General features: G+C 47.2%; 1 protein-coding gene across 2 annotated transcripts in view; it reads left to right on the forward strand.

Annotated features, from left to right (window-relative positions):
• The first annotated feature begins 2,103 nt into the window (after positions 1-2,103).
• The window catches only part of LOC142589889 (uncharacterized), a 29,689-nt gene continuing 11,395 nt past the window's right edge, over positions 2,104-20,397 (forward strand). The window contains exon 1 of one of the 2 annotated variants that reach the window (XM_075701547.1): positions 2,104-2,443. The gene's annotated coding sequence lies outside the window, so the exon portion shown is untranslated. The other variant, XM_075701548.1, reaches the window with a different exon arrangement.

The raw sequence follows: 20,397 nt of genomic DNA on the forward strand, positions 1-20,397 counted from the left end.
TACAGTTATGCGTACTTAGCTTCATTGTGGGTCTTTGCGCCATACCTCGACGGTAATCGGTGGCAGAACACGGAAACATTGAGTGCGAGCTGTCCATTCGGCATCGTGTTTGTCACCTCCAAGACTGAAATTGTTACCGCTATTAATAATTTCGCACGAACAAAGCTTTCGTAAACTTAAGTGTCGTTTAAAATAAAACATCCATTCCACCCTGTGAAAGTGAATGTACAGCGAAGCTGGTGCGGACGTGAGAGCACCACCCCAACTGACGTCAGACGACGTTGCACACGCACTACCACCACAAGCGACGTACACCGTGAGCAAAAGTATATACGGACCAGAGATTGCGCAATAAAACTCATTTTTCTGCTCTGTCAGTTGATGGAACTTGAAATTAAAGACTGCAGTCCCAAACTTGACATTACAAGTTTTCTAGTGCACTCATCAGTTTCCGTTTGTGCGTGTTAATTACGGCGAAATTCTGTTTTTCTCGGTGACCCTGTGGTCCGTGTGCTTTTGCTCTCGGGTGTACGTCACGCGAGTGTGCGGAAGTGCAGCATGTTTGTTCTTTCTTCTAGATCGTCTACCTAGCGCAAGTGCGTTACTGAACTAACTGAATTTCTCGAATGCGTCAGGAAATTCGCGACGTACGATTTACACACAACCTACGGACGTGATAGTATGTGATTGTAATTTGAATGGACGCGGGAACTCAAGCCCCTTTTCCTGCTGCCGTTTTTCGGGTGAGCACGTCACGGAAGATCCCGACCAACTAGAGGCTAACAGCTTCGCTCTAAAATGGATGCAGGCTGACCTGCAGTCTAGGGGCTCGGAGAACCTAGCCGGCAGGGCCAACATATTTTAAACATACGCATTCGACTAAAGGAATAAAAAGAAAAGACGCTCATAAACAAAGAGACATTCCGATAGTTATTGACTCGCTTGTTAGTTTTCCTAAACGAATCATTCCTAGCGCGTTAAATCACTTTGGATAATGCAAATATTGCAAACGCACAAGTACGATATGCGTTCACGCTCTGTCGTTTCTCCTGTTCTTCGTCTACGTTTCCCTTTCTGAAAGAAATGTATAGCCGGGTGCAACCTGGGATGACCTTGCTTTTTCTATCTTTTGCGCGTGTATGGTTTGGTTTTGCTGTGAACGACCGCGTTCTTGTCGGGAAAAGACGAAGGGGAGCAGACGATTCGACAGTTGTCATTTAATTATTTCTACGAAACGCGCTTAATTCTTGGAGCGTTTGTTCCGTTTCGTTTTAGATCGCATCTGCCGTTCCTGCGGCGAGCGCAGGTGTCGGCGTAACCAAGCGAACGAGCACAGCGAAAGATGAAGGCGAACGCGGAGCGCAGGGGGGATGAAAGACGCGAGGAGGAAAGCGGAAAGAAGGGTGCAGCGGACCCTCGAGGCGGAAAGCGGAGGAGGGTATGGCGAAAGCGTGAGAAGAAAAGCGTACTGCGGTGACGATCGCTACGAGATGGCGCCTTGAGTAGCGCGCGTCGTCTGGGAGGTCTGACGGCGGCGGCTGCTGCTGTATTTAGCGCCCACGCGTCACCCATGCGCTGCCTCTCGCGATCCCGACAGATTAGCGAGGTACTTGCGCCGCACTTCGCGCCATTTGCAACTTGCCGCACGAGACAGATTGTCCGCGCCAGCCAATATATCACGAAATGAAAACGCGTATAGAGCTGCGTTCAAATTTCGCATTAGGAAGTATCGTAATCGTCGGTGAAAACTTTTTGTCACCTCTAGGGAACCATCCTTCGATAACCGAACAGTCCATTCGCGGAGAATCCGGAGACGCAACAGTTGCCAACATTTCCGGCTTCATCAGAATAACTCACTATGTTCGGCCTCTGTTCGACTGTTCGACCTTTCATGATGTTACATGCAGCGCACTATACGGGCAGCCGCTCTACAATAGCTTCATTGCACTGAACGGAAGTGTACCGTAAAGGCGAGAAATCTTTCAAGGCAGATATAGAGATAAGTGGACGCTTTGTTGGCTGCTGTGCGTGAATACGCGATAAAGCCCGCGCAGGGCTAAAAAAGAAATAGAGAAAGAAAGGAACAATGTGCGTCAGAAGGAACGAAAGCAGACGACACGATGCTCATGGCGGACGACCCCGCCGCGCGTTATCATGCGTTCGGTCGGTCGCACCACGACTGGACGCTATATACGCAGTGCTTCACCTCTCGTTATCTAGGGGCTGTCAAAAGAAGATACGCGCCTTCGTCGTCGGTAGCCGATCGGGCCTCGTTTCGGCGTCTGTGTGTGTGTGTGTGTACGTGTGTGTACACTGCCGCGAAGAGTGGTAGCGGCCGTCTTGAAGCCACCGTCATAAGTACGCGTGGCCCAAGCCGAGGATTATAACGGTGTGAAACCATGTTCGAGGGGCTGACGTCGAACGGGTCGGATGAAACCGCAAGGTAGTGTTTTATTCGTCTCCTTTCCTTTTTTATGGATCCCCTTATCTCTTGCGTGCGTGATTCGGGAGCTCCTTCTGCGACGGTATCTGCCGCTTCCTCAGAGCGCCTTGTACCTTTATAGGTGAGTTCTCGACGAATCGTACATGAGGCGGCGTTTGAGCGCACTCGAACGACAACCCCTAGGTTACTGCCCAACATGCGTAGTTTCAGGCCGTGCATTTGGTGTTGGGTTTAAGAATACGCGTCTCTGTTTCGCAGAGGGCGAAACGCAGACGGAAATTTATCGCTTGCGGTTTAGCTACGATACAGTGTGCATTCTTAGAAAAGTGTGTTTTCGCTTTCAGGACATCTTCCAAAAGAGCCTTTCCTAAATATGTGCATTTTTGCTTGGACGTATATCTATAGCCCGCAGACGCATTCGTGTTCACCGTGATCTGTATTGCTACCCTGTAGTAGAACGTCTGTAGCGTGTACGTCTGGTGTATGTGTGGGCTGCGTCTGGAACGTGTACGTCTGGTGCGAGTCGAACGGTACGTCCAGAACAGGATACGTCTGCTACGCAGTACGGTGTTGCGCCGTGCAACAAGGTAGACCTGGCCAAACATGACCCACTATGAAAGCTATAGCTCACCAAGTTTAGGCCTTGGGCCAACATTTAAATATATCGATTCTTCCACGTTTTTGTGCCATTCAGAACCATCGCGGGCGACTTTCATGCCGAGAACGAGTCTTCCAACACGATGTTTTCTATGAAATTGTATAAAATAACGGTCTCGGTTCGAGTTTACGACGGCGTCAAAAGGCACGTGTTCTGAGCTTGCCTGTGACCTAATTGGTGCTGCATTGCTCAAGTGCAAGTGCTCCGCAACTGCAAGTGCAACTGCAAGTGCTCCGTTTACAAATGGCGTTTGCGACGTATTAACCGATGTTACACCAGCCTTCGACACTATTTCATCCGATTGCAGAATGAGGAGGTCGAATTCTGGTGTATTTTTCCTGCAGCTCTGTTATATGTGCCAAATATGTTCTTGTCTTCAGATTTGCGCTTCAAACGTTTTTCGTTCTAGGCCAAAACTATAAGGGGGGGGGGGAGTGAAACGGAGTAAAGAACCAAACACAAAATTGCATGTGAATTTAAAAAAAGAGTAATTGTTATGAAACATGGTGCACCAGAACCGCGGTAACATGATTGACTGCACAAAAATAGAAACAAACCCCACGAGTATGCAGGTGAATATGATTTTTCTGTTCCTGTTAGTGTCTTCCTGCGTAGTTCGTGTTTGTTCGCGTGGCCAATCACGTTAGCCTAAATGCCCTAACTAGCACACCAAGTAGCAGGTGGGGCGATAAACAGGTGAACGCTGCACTTTTCGCTTCAAATATTCAATACAGTATAGCGCAGTTGGAGACAGTGGCAAACGCTGGCCTAAGACACGCGATCCAGCGTTTGATCCTGTTCACTGCCAAAGGCGTTGATAAGTACATGTTGTTATCATGCCAAGTACACGCACACATGCGTTCATTGTCTGTTGGCTTTATATGGTCATGACTATGCATATACTAGGTGAAGATGCGCAACCAAATAGGCGCACGTACCCCGTATATTGAGCAGTGCTAAAAAAAAAAAAACGCGCGAAACGTTCGAAGCGTGCACGAAATTCGTGGCCCCCCTGCGTTAACGCATGTGGGGCCTCTTCAACGTGTGATAAAGAGCTAACGTATCTATGGATACTTTGGCAGGTGGCGAAGCCGTGTGCTCAGGCTGTTACGTTGCTGTTTGGTGTCGCAGTGTACTGAACTTAACTAGTCGTGCATTTTCCCCCAGTACATACGACGTGCTTTTGTTTTGTTGTTTTGTTTTTACTCTACAGAATTTTTGAAGATCGCAGATAGCGCAATTCTAGTCATTGAGCTGATTTATTCGAAGGGGCAGTCATTAAAAAGGCGTAATCGACTCATTCTCAACATTGCACTAATTAATTTTCGAACTAATTACTATACGGAACATACTGCAATTTACTATTCGTAGCCGGCCGCCGCGAGTTCGTGATGCCTACTTGGAATCAATTCTGAGGATGACACAAATTCGTAAATTACAATGTGTGCCGCAATGTAATTTGTGAGAGAAACGTATTTAGCGATACTTCTATTAATAAGTCTATAACGCATTTAGATTTTTCGTGGAAGTAATATCCACCTTTTCGAATGGTCCAGTTCATGGATTAGAATTGTGCTATCTGGCCATAGGCGACTTTTAAAAAAATATATGCTTAGTCTAGAATAAAAAAATAATAAGAAACCTTCTACGCTCTTTAAACAAAAGTTGTCAATCTGCGCCCTGTGTTGTCTATTCTTGTCCATTGTTTTCCTTCTCGCTGTTCCCAAGCGTCAACTGATTTAGTATTTCTAAAAAAAGAAATACAATTTTGGGGGTTTTACGTGCCAAAAGCACGACCTGATTATGAGGCACGCCGTAACGGGGGACTGTAGATTAATTTTGGGCTGTCCGGGGTTTCTTTAAAAGTGTTCCCGTAGTGCGGTACACGGAAGTTCTTTCATTCGCACCCCCCCCCCCCCCCCCCTTTAACCTCATGGAAGTGCGCCGCCGCGGCCACATTTTTCTTAGCTTCTCTTTAACTTTAACCCTACAAATAATTTGCGGGAATCCTTTAAAGTACAAAGTTAAAAACTTGACAAATACATGTTCCGGCACGTGATAAAGTAAAAATAAGAAAGGGCGCAAAGACAAAACGATGACAGGAAAGGTAGGACGCTAACCATTATTAGACCAGCGTTCATGTACCTTTCCTGTCGTCCTTGCGTCACTGCATTCTTTAATTTTTTTTTTCTCTCGCGTACTGGAAGATGTGTCTGTCAAATCCTGTTGAGTGTATACTGTACAGTTCGGTTGTCTCCGGAATACAAGAGCCGGACGGCGTCTCTCTCTCTTGGCAAGTGCGCACCCATACCCTTTGTACCGTACAGGCCCAGCTTCTTATCGTTCAGCGTTCGAACTGGCGGTAAACAAGAAGCACTCAGCGGGGGCTCCGCTTCACTGTTACTATCATCGCGACCCGCGCGCTGTGTTCACGTTTTGTTTTGTTCGGCCACTGGACGTCCGTCTGCTTCCGTTTTCGAAGCGATTACTCGCGCGGTGGTCACGTGTTTTTCTTTTGTCGAAGCATACGTTACACCAAGTGTGCATGCCGTATACCGACAGACCTATACGCATCGACCTCCGATAATAAAAAAAAAGTAGTTTCCTACGTTTCCTCGAGGCGCGCACTTAAACTTTCAAGCTACGAAATGCCAAAAAACTAAGCGAAGGGTTGCCAACCTCGCCGAATTTAGCGGAGCAGTCACGACCTTCGAGGAAAGGTCCCGAGTGCCAACTCGACCCTCTCGAGGCGGCCAAACGGCGTCCCGATTTTTTTTTTGTCCTACTGGATAACAATGAGTACACCAGATATTCTTTTTATAATACCTGACAGCTCGTTTGCTCATTGCTCTTTTTTTTTCTTTTCTGCTTTCACAGATTACGAAAAGGCATTTGATTCAGTAGAGATACCAGCAGTCCTAGGGGCATTACGTAACCAAGGAGTACATACGTAAATACCTTGGAAAATAGCTACAGAGGTTCTACAGCTACCTTAATTCTACACAAGAAAAGCAGGAAGACGCCTATAAAGAAAAGAGTCGGAGAGGGAGACACAATCTCTCCCGTGCTGTTCACTGTGTGCTTGGAAGAAGTATTCAAGCTATTAAACTGGGAAGGCTTAGGAGTAAGGATGGACGGCGAATATCTCAGCAACCTTCGGTTTGCCCATGACGTTGTTATATTCAACATCAATGCGGACGAGTTACAACAAATGATTGAGGACCTTCACAGAGAGAGAGTGTAAGAGTGGGGTTGAATATTAATATGCAGAAGACAAAGATAATGATGAATAGCCGGGCAAGGGGACAAGAGTTCAAGATCGCCAGTCAGCCTCTAAATTCTGTGTAGGCATACGTTTACCAAGGTCATATATTCACAGGGAACCCTGATCATGAGAAGGAAATTCATAGAAGAATAAAAATGGGTTGGATCGCATACGGCAGACATTATCAGCTCCCGACTGGAAGCTTACCATTATCGTTGAAAAGGAAGGTGTACAATCACTGCATTTTACCAGTGCTGACATATGGGGCAGAGACTTGGAGGCTGACAAAGAAGCTTGAGAACAAGTTAAGGACCGCGCAAAGAGCGATGGAACGAAGATTGCTAGGCATAACGTTAAAAGACAGAAAGAGAGCGGTTTGGATCAGAGAGCAAACGGGTATAGACGATATTCTAGCTAATTGACATCAAGAGAAAAAAATGGAGCTGGGCAGGTCTAATGCGCCGGTTAGATAACCGTTGGACTATTAGGGTTACAGAATGGGTACCAAGAGAAGGGAAACGCAGTCGAGGACGGCAGAAGACTAGATGGTGCGATGAAATTACGAAATTCGCGGGCGCTAGTTGGAATAGGTTGGCGCAGGACAGCGCTAATTGGAGATCGCATGGGGAGGCCTTCGTCCTGCAGTGGACATAAAACAGAATGCTGCTGCTGATGATGATGATGATGTCGCAACAAGAAGACGGTTTCATTTTTGACATTGTAGTTCTGTTGTAGGCCCAGACCGTTCACAATACCGCTATCCGTATTGGTAGCCGTTGCAGTCAGGCAACTGTACCGCACCATTTATTGACGCAAATCGCAACACGGTAAGGCTTAACAAAAAATTGTTGCACGTATAGAGCATGCCGACTGGCGGCTCCTGGCTCGGATAGGATCGGTCGTTGGCGTGAAAACATGTGTAGAATGGACTGAGAGGGAAGAGGGGGGGGGGGAGCAGGCTGGCAGTTGCCACCGAGATGGGCGCAACGCCTGCCTACTACTTACGAAGGAGGGGTTGGAACGTAGAAATTGAAGAAGAAAAGTGAACAGAAACGAAAGAACAAAGTGACAGATCGCAAATACTAAAAAAAGTCGACAGATCCCACGCCCTGTGGGAATCGATGTTGTGCGAAGCAGTGTGCGGGGAGAGCCTACCAAGTTAACGAAACGACCGTGAGAGCACCAAGACGTAGACGGCTGTTTCATGACCTACATAACACGCATGTCATGACCTATCATTTATATTCGTCGTACACCCTTGTCACACTATGCCAGTTTTGGTACATAACAAGTTAATGAAACGACCATGAGAGCACCAAGACGTGGGTGGCTGTTCCGTGACCTACATGGCACAGATGTCATGACCTGTGATTTATGTTTGTCATACACTCTAGTCATGCTACGCCAATTTTGGTACATACCAAGTTAACGAAACGACCATGAAAGCACCAAGACGTAGGCAGCTGGATAGATACTGTCAAAGTGGCAAGTGTTTGCCAAGAAATGCTTGGAATTTGAAAGTAAAGCAAGGACAAAGAATATTGTAACCAACAGTTACGACAGCCGTTTCTACGAAAAGTAATTTATTCTGGGCGAGCCCGTCAACAAAAACCGACTGAACACTCAACAACGACAAAAAGCGTCCCTCGAGCTTCGCTTCTTCGAGCGTCGTTCTCGTCTTTGTCGCCTCCTGTCGCGTGCCAATCGTCCGGTTCTCGCGCACGAGCCGCCGGCCTGTCAGCACCCGCGGCCCAGCGTTGCCTTGCGGTGCTTTCCTTGGCGCTCGCGGTGTGGCGCCTCTTTCAGACGCATTTGGGTTGCGTCGGTCGTCTTTGTCTTCTCGCCATGCTGGTGGCAATATAATAATAATAATAATAATAATAATAATAATAATAATAATAATAATAATAATAATAATAACTTTATTTGCATCCGAAATACACGATGCCGGAGGCCTACAGAAAAAGCTGTCGCATTGCAGCTTGACAAGGCCGCAGGCCCCCGCACTGGCAACTTCACGTAGCAGTCAGCAAACTATAAAATATATGTGAGTTATAATCAGCACTCACTGCAATCCATACATACAAAAAAGATAAAACTCATTCCATATTCAGACATCGTTATACAAATTATGTTGTACAATTTGAAGTTATACAATTAATACAATTACAATTGAAATACAATTAATACAAGTAATACAATACAATTTGAAGTTATACAATTATGAAGTACGGAAGTATGAATTATAGTACAGAAGTATGCAGGAACGGAACGCTATGTCATTGTAACACGCGCTCGCCGTTACGGAAATTACCGGACGCGAAGCGTTAAATAAACGGAGTGCACGTAGGATGTATCATGACTATTGCTTGAGGACGGGACAAGCCCCCTAAAGGGTGCAAATTTTGAGGTGACAAGTTCTTTCTTTTTTTTTGGCACTTTCACCTGTTTTCGCGGTGGTCGGTGGAACCCCGGTGTGGTCGAAACCCGGTGCGTCACCATCTCGGTGTCTTTGCTCGATCCAGCGCCGCCATCCGAAAGAGGCCTCTGTTAAAGGCCTCTTTCGGATGCCGCCATGCCGCAAAGGAAATTTTGGTTATGCGCTGGAAGTTGTTACGTGCCCTCTAAGAAATGTTCTAACGCAAGAATTTTTTTTATTTTTTTATTTTCAAATTAGTTAATTGATAGCAGAGATAGAAATATTTGAAGTGCCGCGAACCCACGATTTCAGGAGGCGAGCGTCACGGCCAACATAGACACTAGAGAGTTTTAGTTTAGGGGACGCAAGAACTAGGGGCGACGGTACTGCGCATGCGCAGACGTAGGAGTTTGCGCATGCGCAGTACTGTCGCTCCTAGTTCTTGCGTACGCAAGCCGCTTGCGTCCTCTAAACTAAAGCTCTCTACTCTCTCGACATGCACCGTTTAGCCTCCTCAAGCGAAATTCCTTCCCTGCGTTCTCCCATACCGGAGCCGGAAGATTACCTGACTAATACGTCATGGGCCCCGCCTTCATTTCTCTCTACCCTCTCTCTCTCTCGCGCGTTTTTGCTGAGTGGCGCACTTCCGGTGACGGTCTCGGGCGCGTGCTGTTGCGTTTGTCTCGTTTCGCCCAGCGGATGATTTTACGCGCTCCGCACGAGAACACATGGTTAGCGCTATAAGTCAGTGCCACAATCACAAGACCACTGAGGCAGACGCGAGAGGATTAAAGAGCATGATCGCGGCGCTGAAACGCGATAAAAAATGGCATAGTTTCGTTCTTCGCGCGCGACTGCACGACGTGGAAACAAGCAGACGAAACGGAAATTGCTACGGTAAGAAGTAAAGCAAAAACACGCAGCCATTCGGTGTGTACGTTTTATTATTTCTCTGTACTTTAATTCGTCTACTGAAGCAACAGATTAAACAAATAACTGATGTTGCCTTGAATAATTCTCGAAGTCACGTGTCACTGAGCGACGTCACAACACTGCCAGAAGCGCAAATCGGTCTGAAAATTAAGCTCGTTCCGCGGTGCGTAGGGATGTAATACTTATCAGACACGATCGTTAGCGCGCATTGTACGCATTGCCATTGTCAGCTCAACATGACCAGGCCTGCTGAGGGCTCCTTTAAAGGTCAACAGCAACGAAATTTTGGGCCACGTAAAAAGCCTAGTTTAAGATGCAAAATTTGACGTTTCACGCAAGAGTGGAAACGTCACGAAGAGCTCGCAATGTAGTCGTTTCTGATACTGAAAAAGAAAAAATGGCTGTGGCTTAGCTAAGGTTAAGCACAGGATGCAAAGCATACTAGCCTTTATTTTAGTTGTTGAACCACTGTTTAGCCTTGTGAACTGCTGTTGCTTGGCTATATTTGGTTCGGCTAGACGAAGAAACAACTCATGCGTTACTCTGCTTCGCCTTCAAGAGTGGAACGCGACAGCGTTCCCGTCGACGCGCCATGGGGTGTAAGACAATGGGCTACGGCGCAGCGACTACGCGCTCCGCATTGGGCGCGGTGAGCGTCGAGCAACGCAGCGTTCGGCGTGGCAACGAAATGTGCGCCTGAGCAAGCGACGCACGCCTGAGCCTTAGAAACAGCTAGTTTCTAAGGCAACACCGCATTCACTAGAGGCGCTTTTGTACCGCTTTGAAGCATCGTACTCGTGGCTCAGTGGCTGACCGCCATCCTGGATCAGCCTCTGAGCCACGAGTACATTGATGCCAGGCCGATAAGACAGTATTTTTGTGAATCTGTTAGCAGAGCTATTGAAGGCTACAAGATACAAGACCCAGTGCCTGAGTGGCTTCCAAGAATGGAAGCTTTGCTACACATGCGTGAATTTTAATCTCATCACGTAACCCCAAGTGAGGGTGACGTATTTTTAGCATACGTGTTGTGTTCTTCGCGCGGACTGATTTTGTAAACTGACGTGTTGAAGTCGGCAATAAAGAAAAAAAAAAAAAAAAAAAAAACTCGTGGCTCAGTGGTAGCGTCTCCGTCTCACACTCCGGAGACCCTGGTTCGATTCCCACCCAGCCCATCTTGCAAGAGTTGAGCCAAAGCCACCTAGAAACAAGCGCAGCTGCTTATATACCGCCGCGAGCGACGGCGCCAGTTGGAGCCCCGTTTCTCCTCTGTCGTGACGTCACGGTGTCACGTGGTCAGCCTTGAAGGCGACGCCGCGAGCGACGGCGCGAGTTGGAGCCCCGTTTCTCCTCTGTCGTGACGTCACGGTGTCACGTGGTATTGAAGGCGACACCGCCGCGCCTGAGGAGCTGGGTTGAGCTCTAGTAATATGCTTCGCATAAAAAGGAACCGCCGCCATTACCGCACGCTGGTTGTGACGCATGACCTAACGCGCGGCTCCTCGGCACGACCTCCGATTGCAACGGCGCACCCGTGCAATCTCGGAGGCCACGCTTCGGCATAGCGTAGATATCGCGGCCGCCGCGGGTTGCCGCGACGAGCTCCCTCGCGTCTAAAACCCTTAAACTTCATAAAGTAGCGACACTCTCCTCCTCCGCCTTCACTCATTCTCGTTTCTCCTCTCTTTCACGCTCGCTTCTCGACTGTGGCGCCACCTACACTGCTCGAGCGTAGCAACGCCGCCAACCTGCGCTCCTCGCCACTCCGTAGACGCTTCTCAAGCAAAAATGGCGCTGAAGCAAGGCGCGAGGGCCCTCGTGATGCTATTAGGCCAATAGCGACGCGGCGTCGGCCAGAGCGCGCGAGGAGGAGGCGGCATTCTTCAAAGCGTGGCACTACTTTACGAAGTTTAATGGGCTTTATCTCGCGTCAAGACTCTCGGGTTAACCGCGTGCTCTGATTGGTCTCCGTGGTTCTCCAGACGTGGCGACGCGAACCAGCCCGAGCGCCCGGCACCTGTGGCTGCCCGTGGAGTGCTAGGACTCGCGTCATTGGCGACAACCGCTTCGCATGGCGTCGTCCGCTTAGGTGCTGTTTAAAGGCTGCTAACAAGAGAACTATACAATTATCAGTTCTGCTGCTTTACCATGATCGCTTCGGTGGCATTTGCTACTCATTTATAAAGAAATTTAGTCACTGTGACTTTTCGTTGCAGTTGGCCTTCAACCAGAAAACACCCTGGTTGCTTTCTTTCTTCAACATATTCTTGTTTTTAAATCTCGTGGACCGATTTCTTTCTCGGTGTTGGGTATACAGAACCACGTCAATAGAGAAACCATTAACGCTTTTCGCAGTGCTTCAAAATAGCACGGAATTTAAACGAATTTTCTTGCACAAATGACGTGCGCAAAAGGTGAGCGATAGAGATGTTCCGACAGACAAGCCATAGTAGCAGTATCGAGGTACTCGCCGCCTTAGTATTTTCCGTTTCAAGGATGTTTTTTGTCGAATAAAGTTTTTCTGTCTGTCCGTTTTCCTGACATCAAATTTATATAGGCGTTTGGAAGTGGGCCCAGCGAGGATCCGCGACTTTGGCGAAGCTCTCTTCTCCGAGTCAACCTTGTCGTGCGTCGATCCCAGAGGTAACGCAGTCTAAAAATATGGGCCAATATGTGGCCCCTGTTCACTGGGTACGTGAACAGGGGCCACCGTGTGTGTGTACCACTGGGTATGTGTCGCTCATAAACGAACCCTTTTGACGCCAACTTGCGTGTGAACCACTGGTTGTGTGGCAGTGGGCTTACGTCACTTTTCGATGAACGTTTTTTTCGAACTGGGTGTGTGCCACTGAGTACGCGCCGTTCTTCAATTGATCTCTTTAACTCCAACTTAAGTCAGTGGGTATCATAACAACTAGAAGCACCTACGCAGGAGCATCCACGCATTAGGCCGGTGCCAACTCGAGTTGAGTCTGCTTGGAATTTTTTTTTGAAGCTTGCAGCAAAACACCCCGAATAATGAAGAAAACGAAAAAAGAAACGAACAGACCAATTAAATTTCCCCGTCTTTTCCGGGAATTCCCATTTGTATATCATTGCCTGCGTAGGGAGTCCATATAGCGACTTCATTTTGGTCATAAGCGCTTCATAAAAGAAGCTTCGGGGCAAACGCAATCACTCCTGTTTATGAAAGCCACAGTTGCACACGAGTCCATACCGCATCTGATCCATGTCGTTCAACGTGCGCAAGATGGCGGCCGCTGTGGAACAGGCAAGCGGTTCTTTGCAACAACTTCCCTAAGCCCTCTGCGCGCACCTCTTCTTCTTTCGCGCTCCTTTCCCTGGAAAGGAGAGAGAGAGAGAGAAACGGTTCGTGATAAGAAAGGTGGAGATGTCAGAAGGAATTTACTTTTATTCCGTGGTTTGAACCTTTGAGATGGCATGTTGCCAGCCTGCTCCTTCCCTGTTTCTCTATCGCTGTGTGTATGTGTTTTCACATCAAATGATAATAATAATCATTTAGAATGCGAAAATAAAGATAATGCTGTCAAATTGAGACCTTAGGAGAGCTTCTGAGGTTATAATAATGGCGGCGGCGAATCTCGTCAGGGCGTGCACCTGAAGGGCATGTACTCGAGGGGCAGCGGGGGATCAAAGCCGGAAGCGTAGGGTACCCGGTAGATTGGGGCTGCCGGGGCCGGAGCGTGCCGAGGGGTGTCCGCACCTCCGTGCAGGCGGGGTCCATTGGCAAGCCCCCAACGCGCGGACCTCCCTAGGTCGAGCTTTGGTGTCCTCCTTGACCATTCGATGCCCTGGAGGCGGCTCCAAAGTATGCTAAATAATGACACATTGTTTGCACTTGGTACTTTCGCAAATTCTCACTTCCCTCGCGGCCTTTCTCAGACGCGTGCGCCTCCACAAATCATTGTGCGATCTCCTCAATACAACGTTCAAAAAGTTCACCGAGGATTACGATACGCGAAGTTTGAGCGCAGCTCTATACGCGTTTTCATTTCGTGATATATTGACTGGCACGGACAATCTGTATCGTGCGCGTTCCAAACGGAGCGAAGTGTGGCGTGACTGCCTCGCTAATCGGGAGCTCGCGAGAGGCAGCGCGTGGCTGACACGTGGGTGCGATTCACAGCAGCCGCCGCAGACAGACCTCTGCTCATGCAGCGCTTTGGTGAGCAGACGACGCGTAGAGTGCCTCGATGCGGGCGACCCCACGGACGGAGCGGAGGTGAGCGAGCGCATCGAGGCCCCCTGACGACGCGCGCTACACTGGCGTTGATCTCATAGCCATCGTTGTCCGTCTTGCGCGGCACTGCGCTTTTCTTCCGGCCACGTTTCGCCGTGCCATCCTTCTCCGCTTTCCGCCTCGTGGTTCCAGTGCTGCACCCTGTTCCCGCGTTTTCCTCCTCGCGCTCACTTCGCTCTCGACGTATTTCATCGCCCGCTGCTCTCCGCCTTCGCTCTCATCTTTCGCTGTGCTCATTCGCTCGGTTACGAGGTACGACGCTTGCCGCAGGAACGGGCGCCTGAGAGCTGCGCTCTAAAACAGGCTGCACAAGCTACCAGAGGTGATTTATTCGGCAGGTGCTCAGCCAAGTGCCGTTGGTGGTAGAGCCAAACCGAAGTTCGTTCTTCTACGGAAGCCTCGAGCCCACGTTTATATCAAACATAGCAGCAAAGCATACCTCCTGCAGCGCACACGAAGATCTGAGATTAGTCTCCTTGCTGATGCTGTACAATTAATTGCTGCAAAGAAACTAAATCACACAGAAAACATTTTAGAAAACAGAACTCGCTGCATACTGGCTTGAATACATTTGTGCATCAGGGAAGCAAGGTGCTACGTATACTGTTGTAGCAAATTTTACTCATGTAAAGGACGACACAACAGAGTGAATTCTTTAGTTCCTCCATAGTACTGACTACCTACAGTTATCAAGTTGTGTAAGGCTTAGGGAATTAAGGTAAGTAGTAGTAGAAGTAAACTGTGTATGGCAATGAGAAACTGTGAATAATAGTGGCAGCTCAATTAGAATCAGTGTAAGAAGATTGCCGTTTGTAAGAGACCAACTAGCTATTTTACCGCAATGCGATCCCTGGTTTTAACCGATACACAAAGCACTGTGAGGGCCAGAGAGGGTAGAGTACATTGACTTACGCCGATCATTATGATTAGGTCCCTTAATCGAGCTAGCACCAAGTAACAAGAAGGATGTCCAGCCGTCTATACAGTGAAATTAAAGGACAAAATAAGAGAGCATCGAGTCAGTCGAAAGACACATCTGCAATTACAGGTTAGGCGCACCACAGTCATCCAGTAATGAACGACAAGCAATAGTGACTGCACTGCCAGATGAAGCACCTAATATTAGGCTACAAGTTTTGCAGCTTACTTGGAACAAAGCACCAGCGCACTTTTTGCATCAGCAGCCGATTTCATTTGGCATTCTACAAAGCAAGTAAGCATTGCAGTAGTTTTTTTGTTTTGTTTTGCTATGAAGCGGGAACGCTACGAACGTGTGCACACAGAGGCAATGCTGTAACCCATGCAAGAACAAAAGTGCACACAATAGGGCGAGTTCAGTCTGGTCTATGATTACGACCAATGCGTCCTCTTTGGATGCGCTCCCTTCGGTAGCCTCGTGCTATGTTAACCATAAGGACTATAAACAAGCAGAATCCGCGCGTACAAAATAAGATGACCAAAACCGGCCGGGCATGGGAGCCAGCCTACTTCAAGCATGAACCAACTAGCCCAAGCAAGAGTTTTACTAGAGCATATTTCTTCTACATTGGGCCCTTTCTTTCATCAAATCTTTCGCACCGATCCTGCCATTTTGTGCGTCAACCTGATCGCCGTCTCAGCTTGCCAGTCTCGAGTGGCGCCGGTCCTGTCGTTTGTGTTCTTCTCCCTAAGTCCTGGTCTTCTGCGCCTTGCCTTTACTACTTCAAGCATGAACCAACTAGCCCAAGCAAGAGTTTTACTACAGCTATCAATAGTTGTCGCGATTGACAGCTAAAAAAAAATTCAGACATTTTTGACGAAGAACTGAGTGCGAAGTATTTCACTTACTATCCAAACGTGCGACGTACAAAGACGCATTGAGTGCGAAGGCGGTGACCGCAGGTCCCGCCATTGTGGTTGTAGTTGCCGTTGGTGAGAGCACAATACACCCGATGGTCACGAAGAATTGATGCAAAACACAGCAAACAGTGTTAGCGCAGTTAAATGTCGCCAGCTAATATCCAATACATGTACAGAACAGCTGAGAACGGCCCACAAATATAGCATGACCTACTGAACCGAACCCACGACGTTAAGACATTGCGTGCGCCAACTGCCGTTTTATATCGAAGCGCCCGTTCCTGCGGCTAGCGTCGGCGTTGTCCCTCGCAACCGAACGAACGGCCACAGTGAAAGATGAAAATGAACGCGCAGCAGGAGATGTGAGAAGAGAGGGCGAGGAGAAATGCGGGGAGGAAAATATGACGAAAGAGTGAGGGGAAAGCAGAATGCCGCGCTAGACTATATACGGGATGGCGCCATAGTATTTGTGATCTGATTGTATGCGGCGCGACGCGAATTGTGTAGTACTTTCTGGAAGCCACGCGGGCACCAGCGACTTAAAACCTTCGACGATCATGTATAAAAGCCGACGCGCTAAACCGCAGATCGGATTTTCGATGACCGCCGTCTGTGCTCGCCGCTATCGATGTGCTTGAGTGTTAATTGTTTTGCAACACTTCGCGCCGTTTGCAACGTGCCCCACGATACAGATAATGGCCGCGCCAGCCAATATATCGATAAACGAAAACGCGCATAGAGCTGCGCCCAAATTTCTAATTAGGGAGTATCACAATCGTCAGCGATTTTTTTTTCTTCAAGCTTCTTGCTTCCCAGTGTTTGCGGCACGGAACGAGATCTTTGACATATTGAGAGTCTGTCTACTTGGCTACAGGCGGAGCGATCGCAGTGTGGCGGCTAGCCCTGTGACACCGCTGCGATTCACTGCGATTGCTGTGATCACTGTTAGTAATTACAAGACACCGGCGCTTCGCTCCTGCTGTCAGGACCTGCTGCGCCATGGAAGAATGGTTTCGAGGCGTCGTGCGCGCGCCCCGAGTTTAAAACTCGGGTTTGAAACCCTTGATTGTTAAAGTTCCGGTGTGAAATTATTCAGCACCGAAGCCAGTTTATTATGTGGCTTCAAATGAGGCCGTTTTGTCCGTGACGTCTTTTGTTCGTTAACGCCGACGGTCACCGTGCTGTTAACATTCCGCAAGGCATTTTAGACAAAAACGTCTAAAAAGATTCTTGAGTTAGACGTTCTGAATGCGTTTACCTAAGTAGAGTCTGATGACACCAGTGGCAAGTTGTTACCGGAGATAGGATATATACTAGTATATTTCTGGCGCTTATGTTATGTTTTGAAGAGATTTTATTTTTAGTCTTATCGTAGAACAAGACGTCTATAGACGTTTGTAGACGTTTCAAGACATCTTTAAGAAGCTTTGTTTTTCGTAGATAGTAAATGTTGACCACGAGAAAGACTGTAATCCTGCAATGTTTTGATGAATGCAACATTCTGACGTTAACAAACTGACTTATTTGCACCTTTCTCAGAGCGTATTTTGAGGACACTTTTGTACCTTTTTCTGAAAATCTGGAGGGTGCACGTAAACTAAATTTTGTGAACGTTTGAGTAAGTGCTTCGTGCAACTTTGGAACTAGCATGAATATCCGCAGGATAATGGAAGTTTAGTTAACAAATAAAATGCATGTCATAATGTCAGTTGCACAGTGTAAAAAAGTAAAGAAATTGTTTGACTTAAAGGGCAACCATGTTAGGATATTATTATTTTCAAATGGCATTGACAATCCTGTCACCGGTAGGGTGGTTCAATTTGCTTAGAAACTCATCAATAACTTTAAATAAGCAATAAACGAGATACCGAGACCGAAACGGGTATCTGCTTCGCGTGACGTCACGATGAGTCACTGACGTCAGACCATACACTGCCATAGTGTAAACATGCAGAACGCGTTCTAAAAACGCAGTACGCGCGGCGCTAACACCAAAGAAACGACGCTGATGTCTCCTGACGACACAGGAAGCTTTTACAGTTTCCGAACTAGACAGCGGCGATTTGAGCGACGATTTCAGCGACAGTGGCGAAGTAATCCCTGACGTCGCATGCACGGGGTGGCCAGTAGAAAGTCATGAGTCGGGAACGCAACCAATATTTAAAATTCATTTTAAGGAAAACTAAATGACTTGCAGCCATATAGTTTGGCATTGATAATGAGAGTGCAAAAAGAGAACGTATATTCAAAATTTTGTTAAGATCAATGGACAGCGAAAAATCGCCGGCGTTGCCCTTTAAGCATTTGAGGTATCTACATCGTCTCAGTTCCACACGGGTAGTGTACCATTATCCTTCTTTTCGCAAAACTCGAGAGCTCTGCGACCAATAATTTTGAACAAAAAGGTACATTTGTGAAAAAAAAAATCAAAGTGAAATACGTTTTTTTTTTAAATTTGGACCTCATAGACAACCACACTGCTACCGATACAATATGATGAATCTAAAGAGCACAACCATATTCATGACTTCTCTGGTTGCGATTTTTCCATACCGCCTTTAAAAGTTTCACCTCAGCTTAGCTGGACCTTGAAAATTTTTTCTCTCTCAGAATTTACTTAAGCCTGAAATAGTTTCATGTGCTGCATTTTAACGCACCGCGCTGAGATCTGATAAATAAGTTTACGTATGGCTTCCTCATAAATCGATTCACCGGCTGGTTAGTTAGCACTGTCCATCCTTACACTTTGATGGTACGGATGCTTTACCGTATAGCGCTCATGAGGTACTTTGTAGAAGTATGGGACTGCAGCTTTGAATATTAGTTTGGGTTGCGCAGAATGTTGTACCAAATCAGACGTCTGTATGCACTTACGAGTGCGGGAACATCGGTATTTGAATTGTTATGCACTTGTACACGGTCTCGGGGACTCTGAATGAACGCAGGCAGAGATTCTAGCAGCCAATCGGTAAAAGAATCAAGTGGCGTGCCGTCAGTGTGTCCTACACCTAAAATACTTCTTGATAATTACGTAATCATACTGACATCGTTTATCCCTCAGCACCACCAGGCAAAAATGATGATCCGGCATCGGCTGATGTAGGAGTGAAAAGGCCGTTGCCGCTATGAAGCAGCAGCTGTTGTTCATGGCTGCCTCGATCTACAAACGCCTCTGTCAATTTTAATACATTTGTGAACGTTTTCCAGGTAGTGACAGACTTAGTAGATAACCGTGTTTTGTTTTTCTTACTAATGTTGCTTTGGTGCTTCTGTTTTGAACGGTAAATTGTACCCACATACAATGTGTTCTGTTTGCTTTTTTTCGTCAAAAAAATTCTTCTTTCCTTATTTTGCGTAAAAGGTAACATCCTGGATCAGGACCAGGGCCAAGACCAGGACGAATTTTTCCTCAACTGTGAAGCGCTATTTCTGAGAAACCTGCTATAGGTTTCCTTTGTAGCTTCGTGCTACACTCGGGTGGATGACAGTTTTACCTTTCATGAATACTTCTTCCACCTTGCGGCATTCTGGAGAACTGATTGGCATTATTTTGTGTGTGCAACGCCATCACATGACCTGTTTGACTCTGTTTCTGGTCTTACGTGTACTGCTGTTCGACTTTCTCAGGTAGCTGTGATAAGTGAATGTCGCGCCTTTATAAGCAAGCATTGAAATGGCAAAAACGTCTTTATGAAGTAACAGCCTTATAGTCTGATACAAGAATGGAGATTTTGCTCAGCTGTAGGAACACGAATCCACAACAAACACTGACTTGAACGAAAAGAAACGCTCACCCGTCGATTCTTTCTTGCATGCTTATCTTTGTGCTGTTAAAGTATGTCATACAGTATACGCATGCTTCACCCTGTTAAACTCTGTGTATGTTTAGAGGTGAGCCTTCTTGCTTCGCTCAGCTGTGGTTATTGGAAGTACTTTGGGAAGTTTCTCCGAGCAGCTGCTTGAAAGATTTCATCTCTAGTCTCTGGATATATCCAATATGACATATGTCCCTTCTCAGGCGGCCCCTAGACTAGCCCATCTGTTTTTCAGCTTCATGTAGTAAGTATATCTAGGTATATATGTAGGTCAACCGGCACCACAAATAGCATGACATTCACTGCCACGTTTTTCTGCTCAAAAAAGCAAGTTAAATTTTGCCTACTGCTACATGGGCGACCTTGCAGCTGATTCTTTGTGAAGTTTTGGATGAGTACACATGTGCATAAAGACATGCTTATCTTGCCCTAACACTTGTTGTTGGCATTGACCTAGACAAAACACTGAATTTAAGCAGTTGTGCAACAAAAACTATGTGTAATGTGCATAGATTTTCTTGTTTTTTTTTTTTTAGTTGTAGGTACTAGATGGGGGGGGGGGGGGCAGACATATGAGCACAAAAAAACAACACATTATGCGTATCTCAGGCATGTTATTTAGTGCTTGCCACGAGCACCTTGCAATGCCCATGATGTCATTACGCGTGATTTTGAAGGACATTTGCCCCCCCCCCCCACTATCAAAAGTGAAAGGGCAAAGTATGCCATTTGACTCCCCCCCCCCCCCCCCCGACCACCCCCAT

Source organism: Dermacentor variabilis, chromosome 8 (genome assembly GCF_050947875.1).
Source record: "Dermacentor variabilis isolate Ectoservices chromosome 8, ASM5094787v1, whole genome shotgun sequence".
Classification (NCBI taxonomy): Eukaryota; Metazoa; Arthropoda; class Arachnida; order Ixodida; family Ixodidae; genus Dermacentor; species Dermacentor variabilis.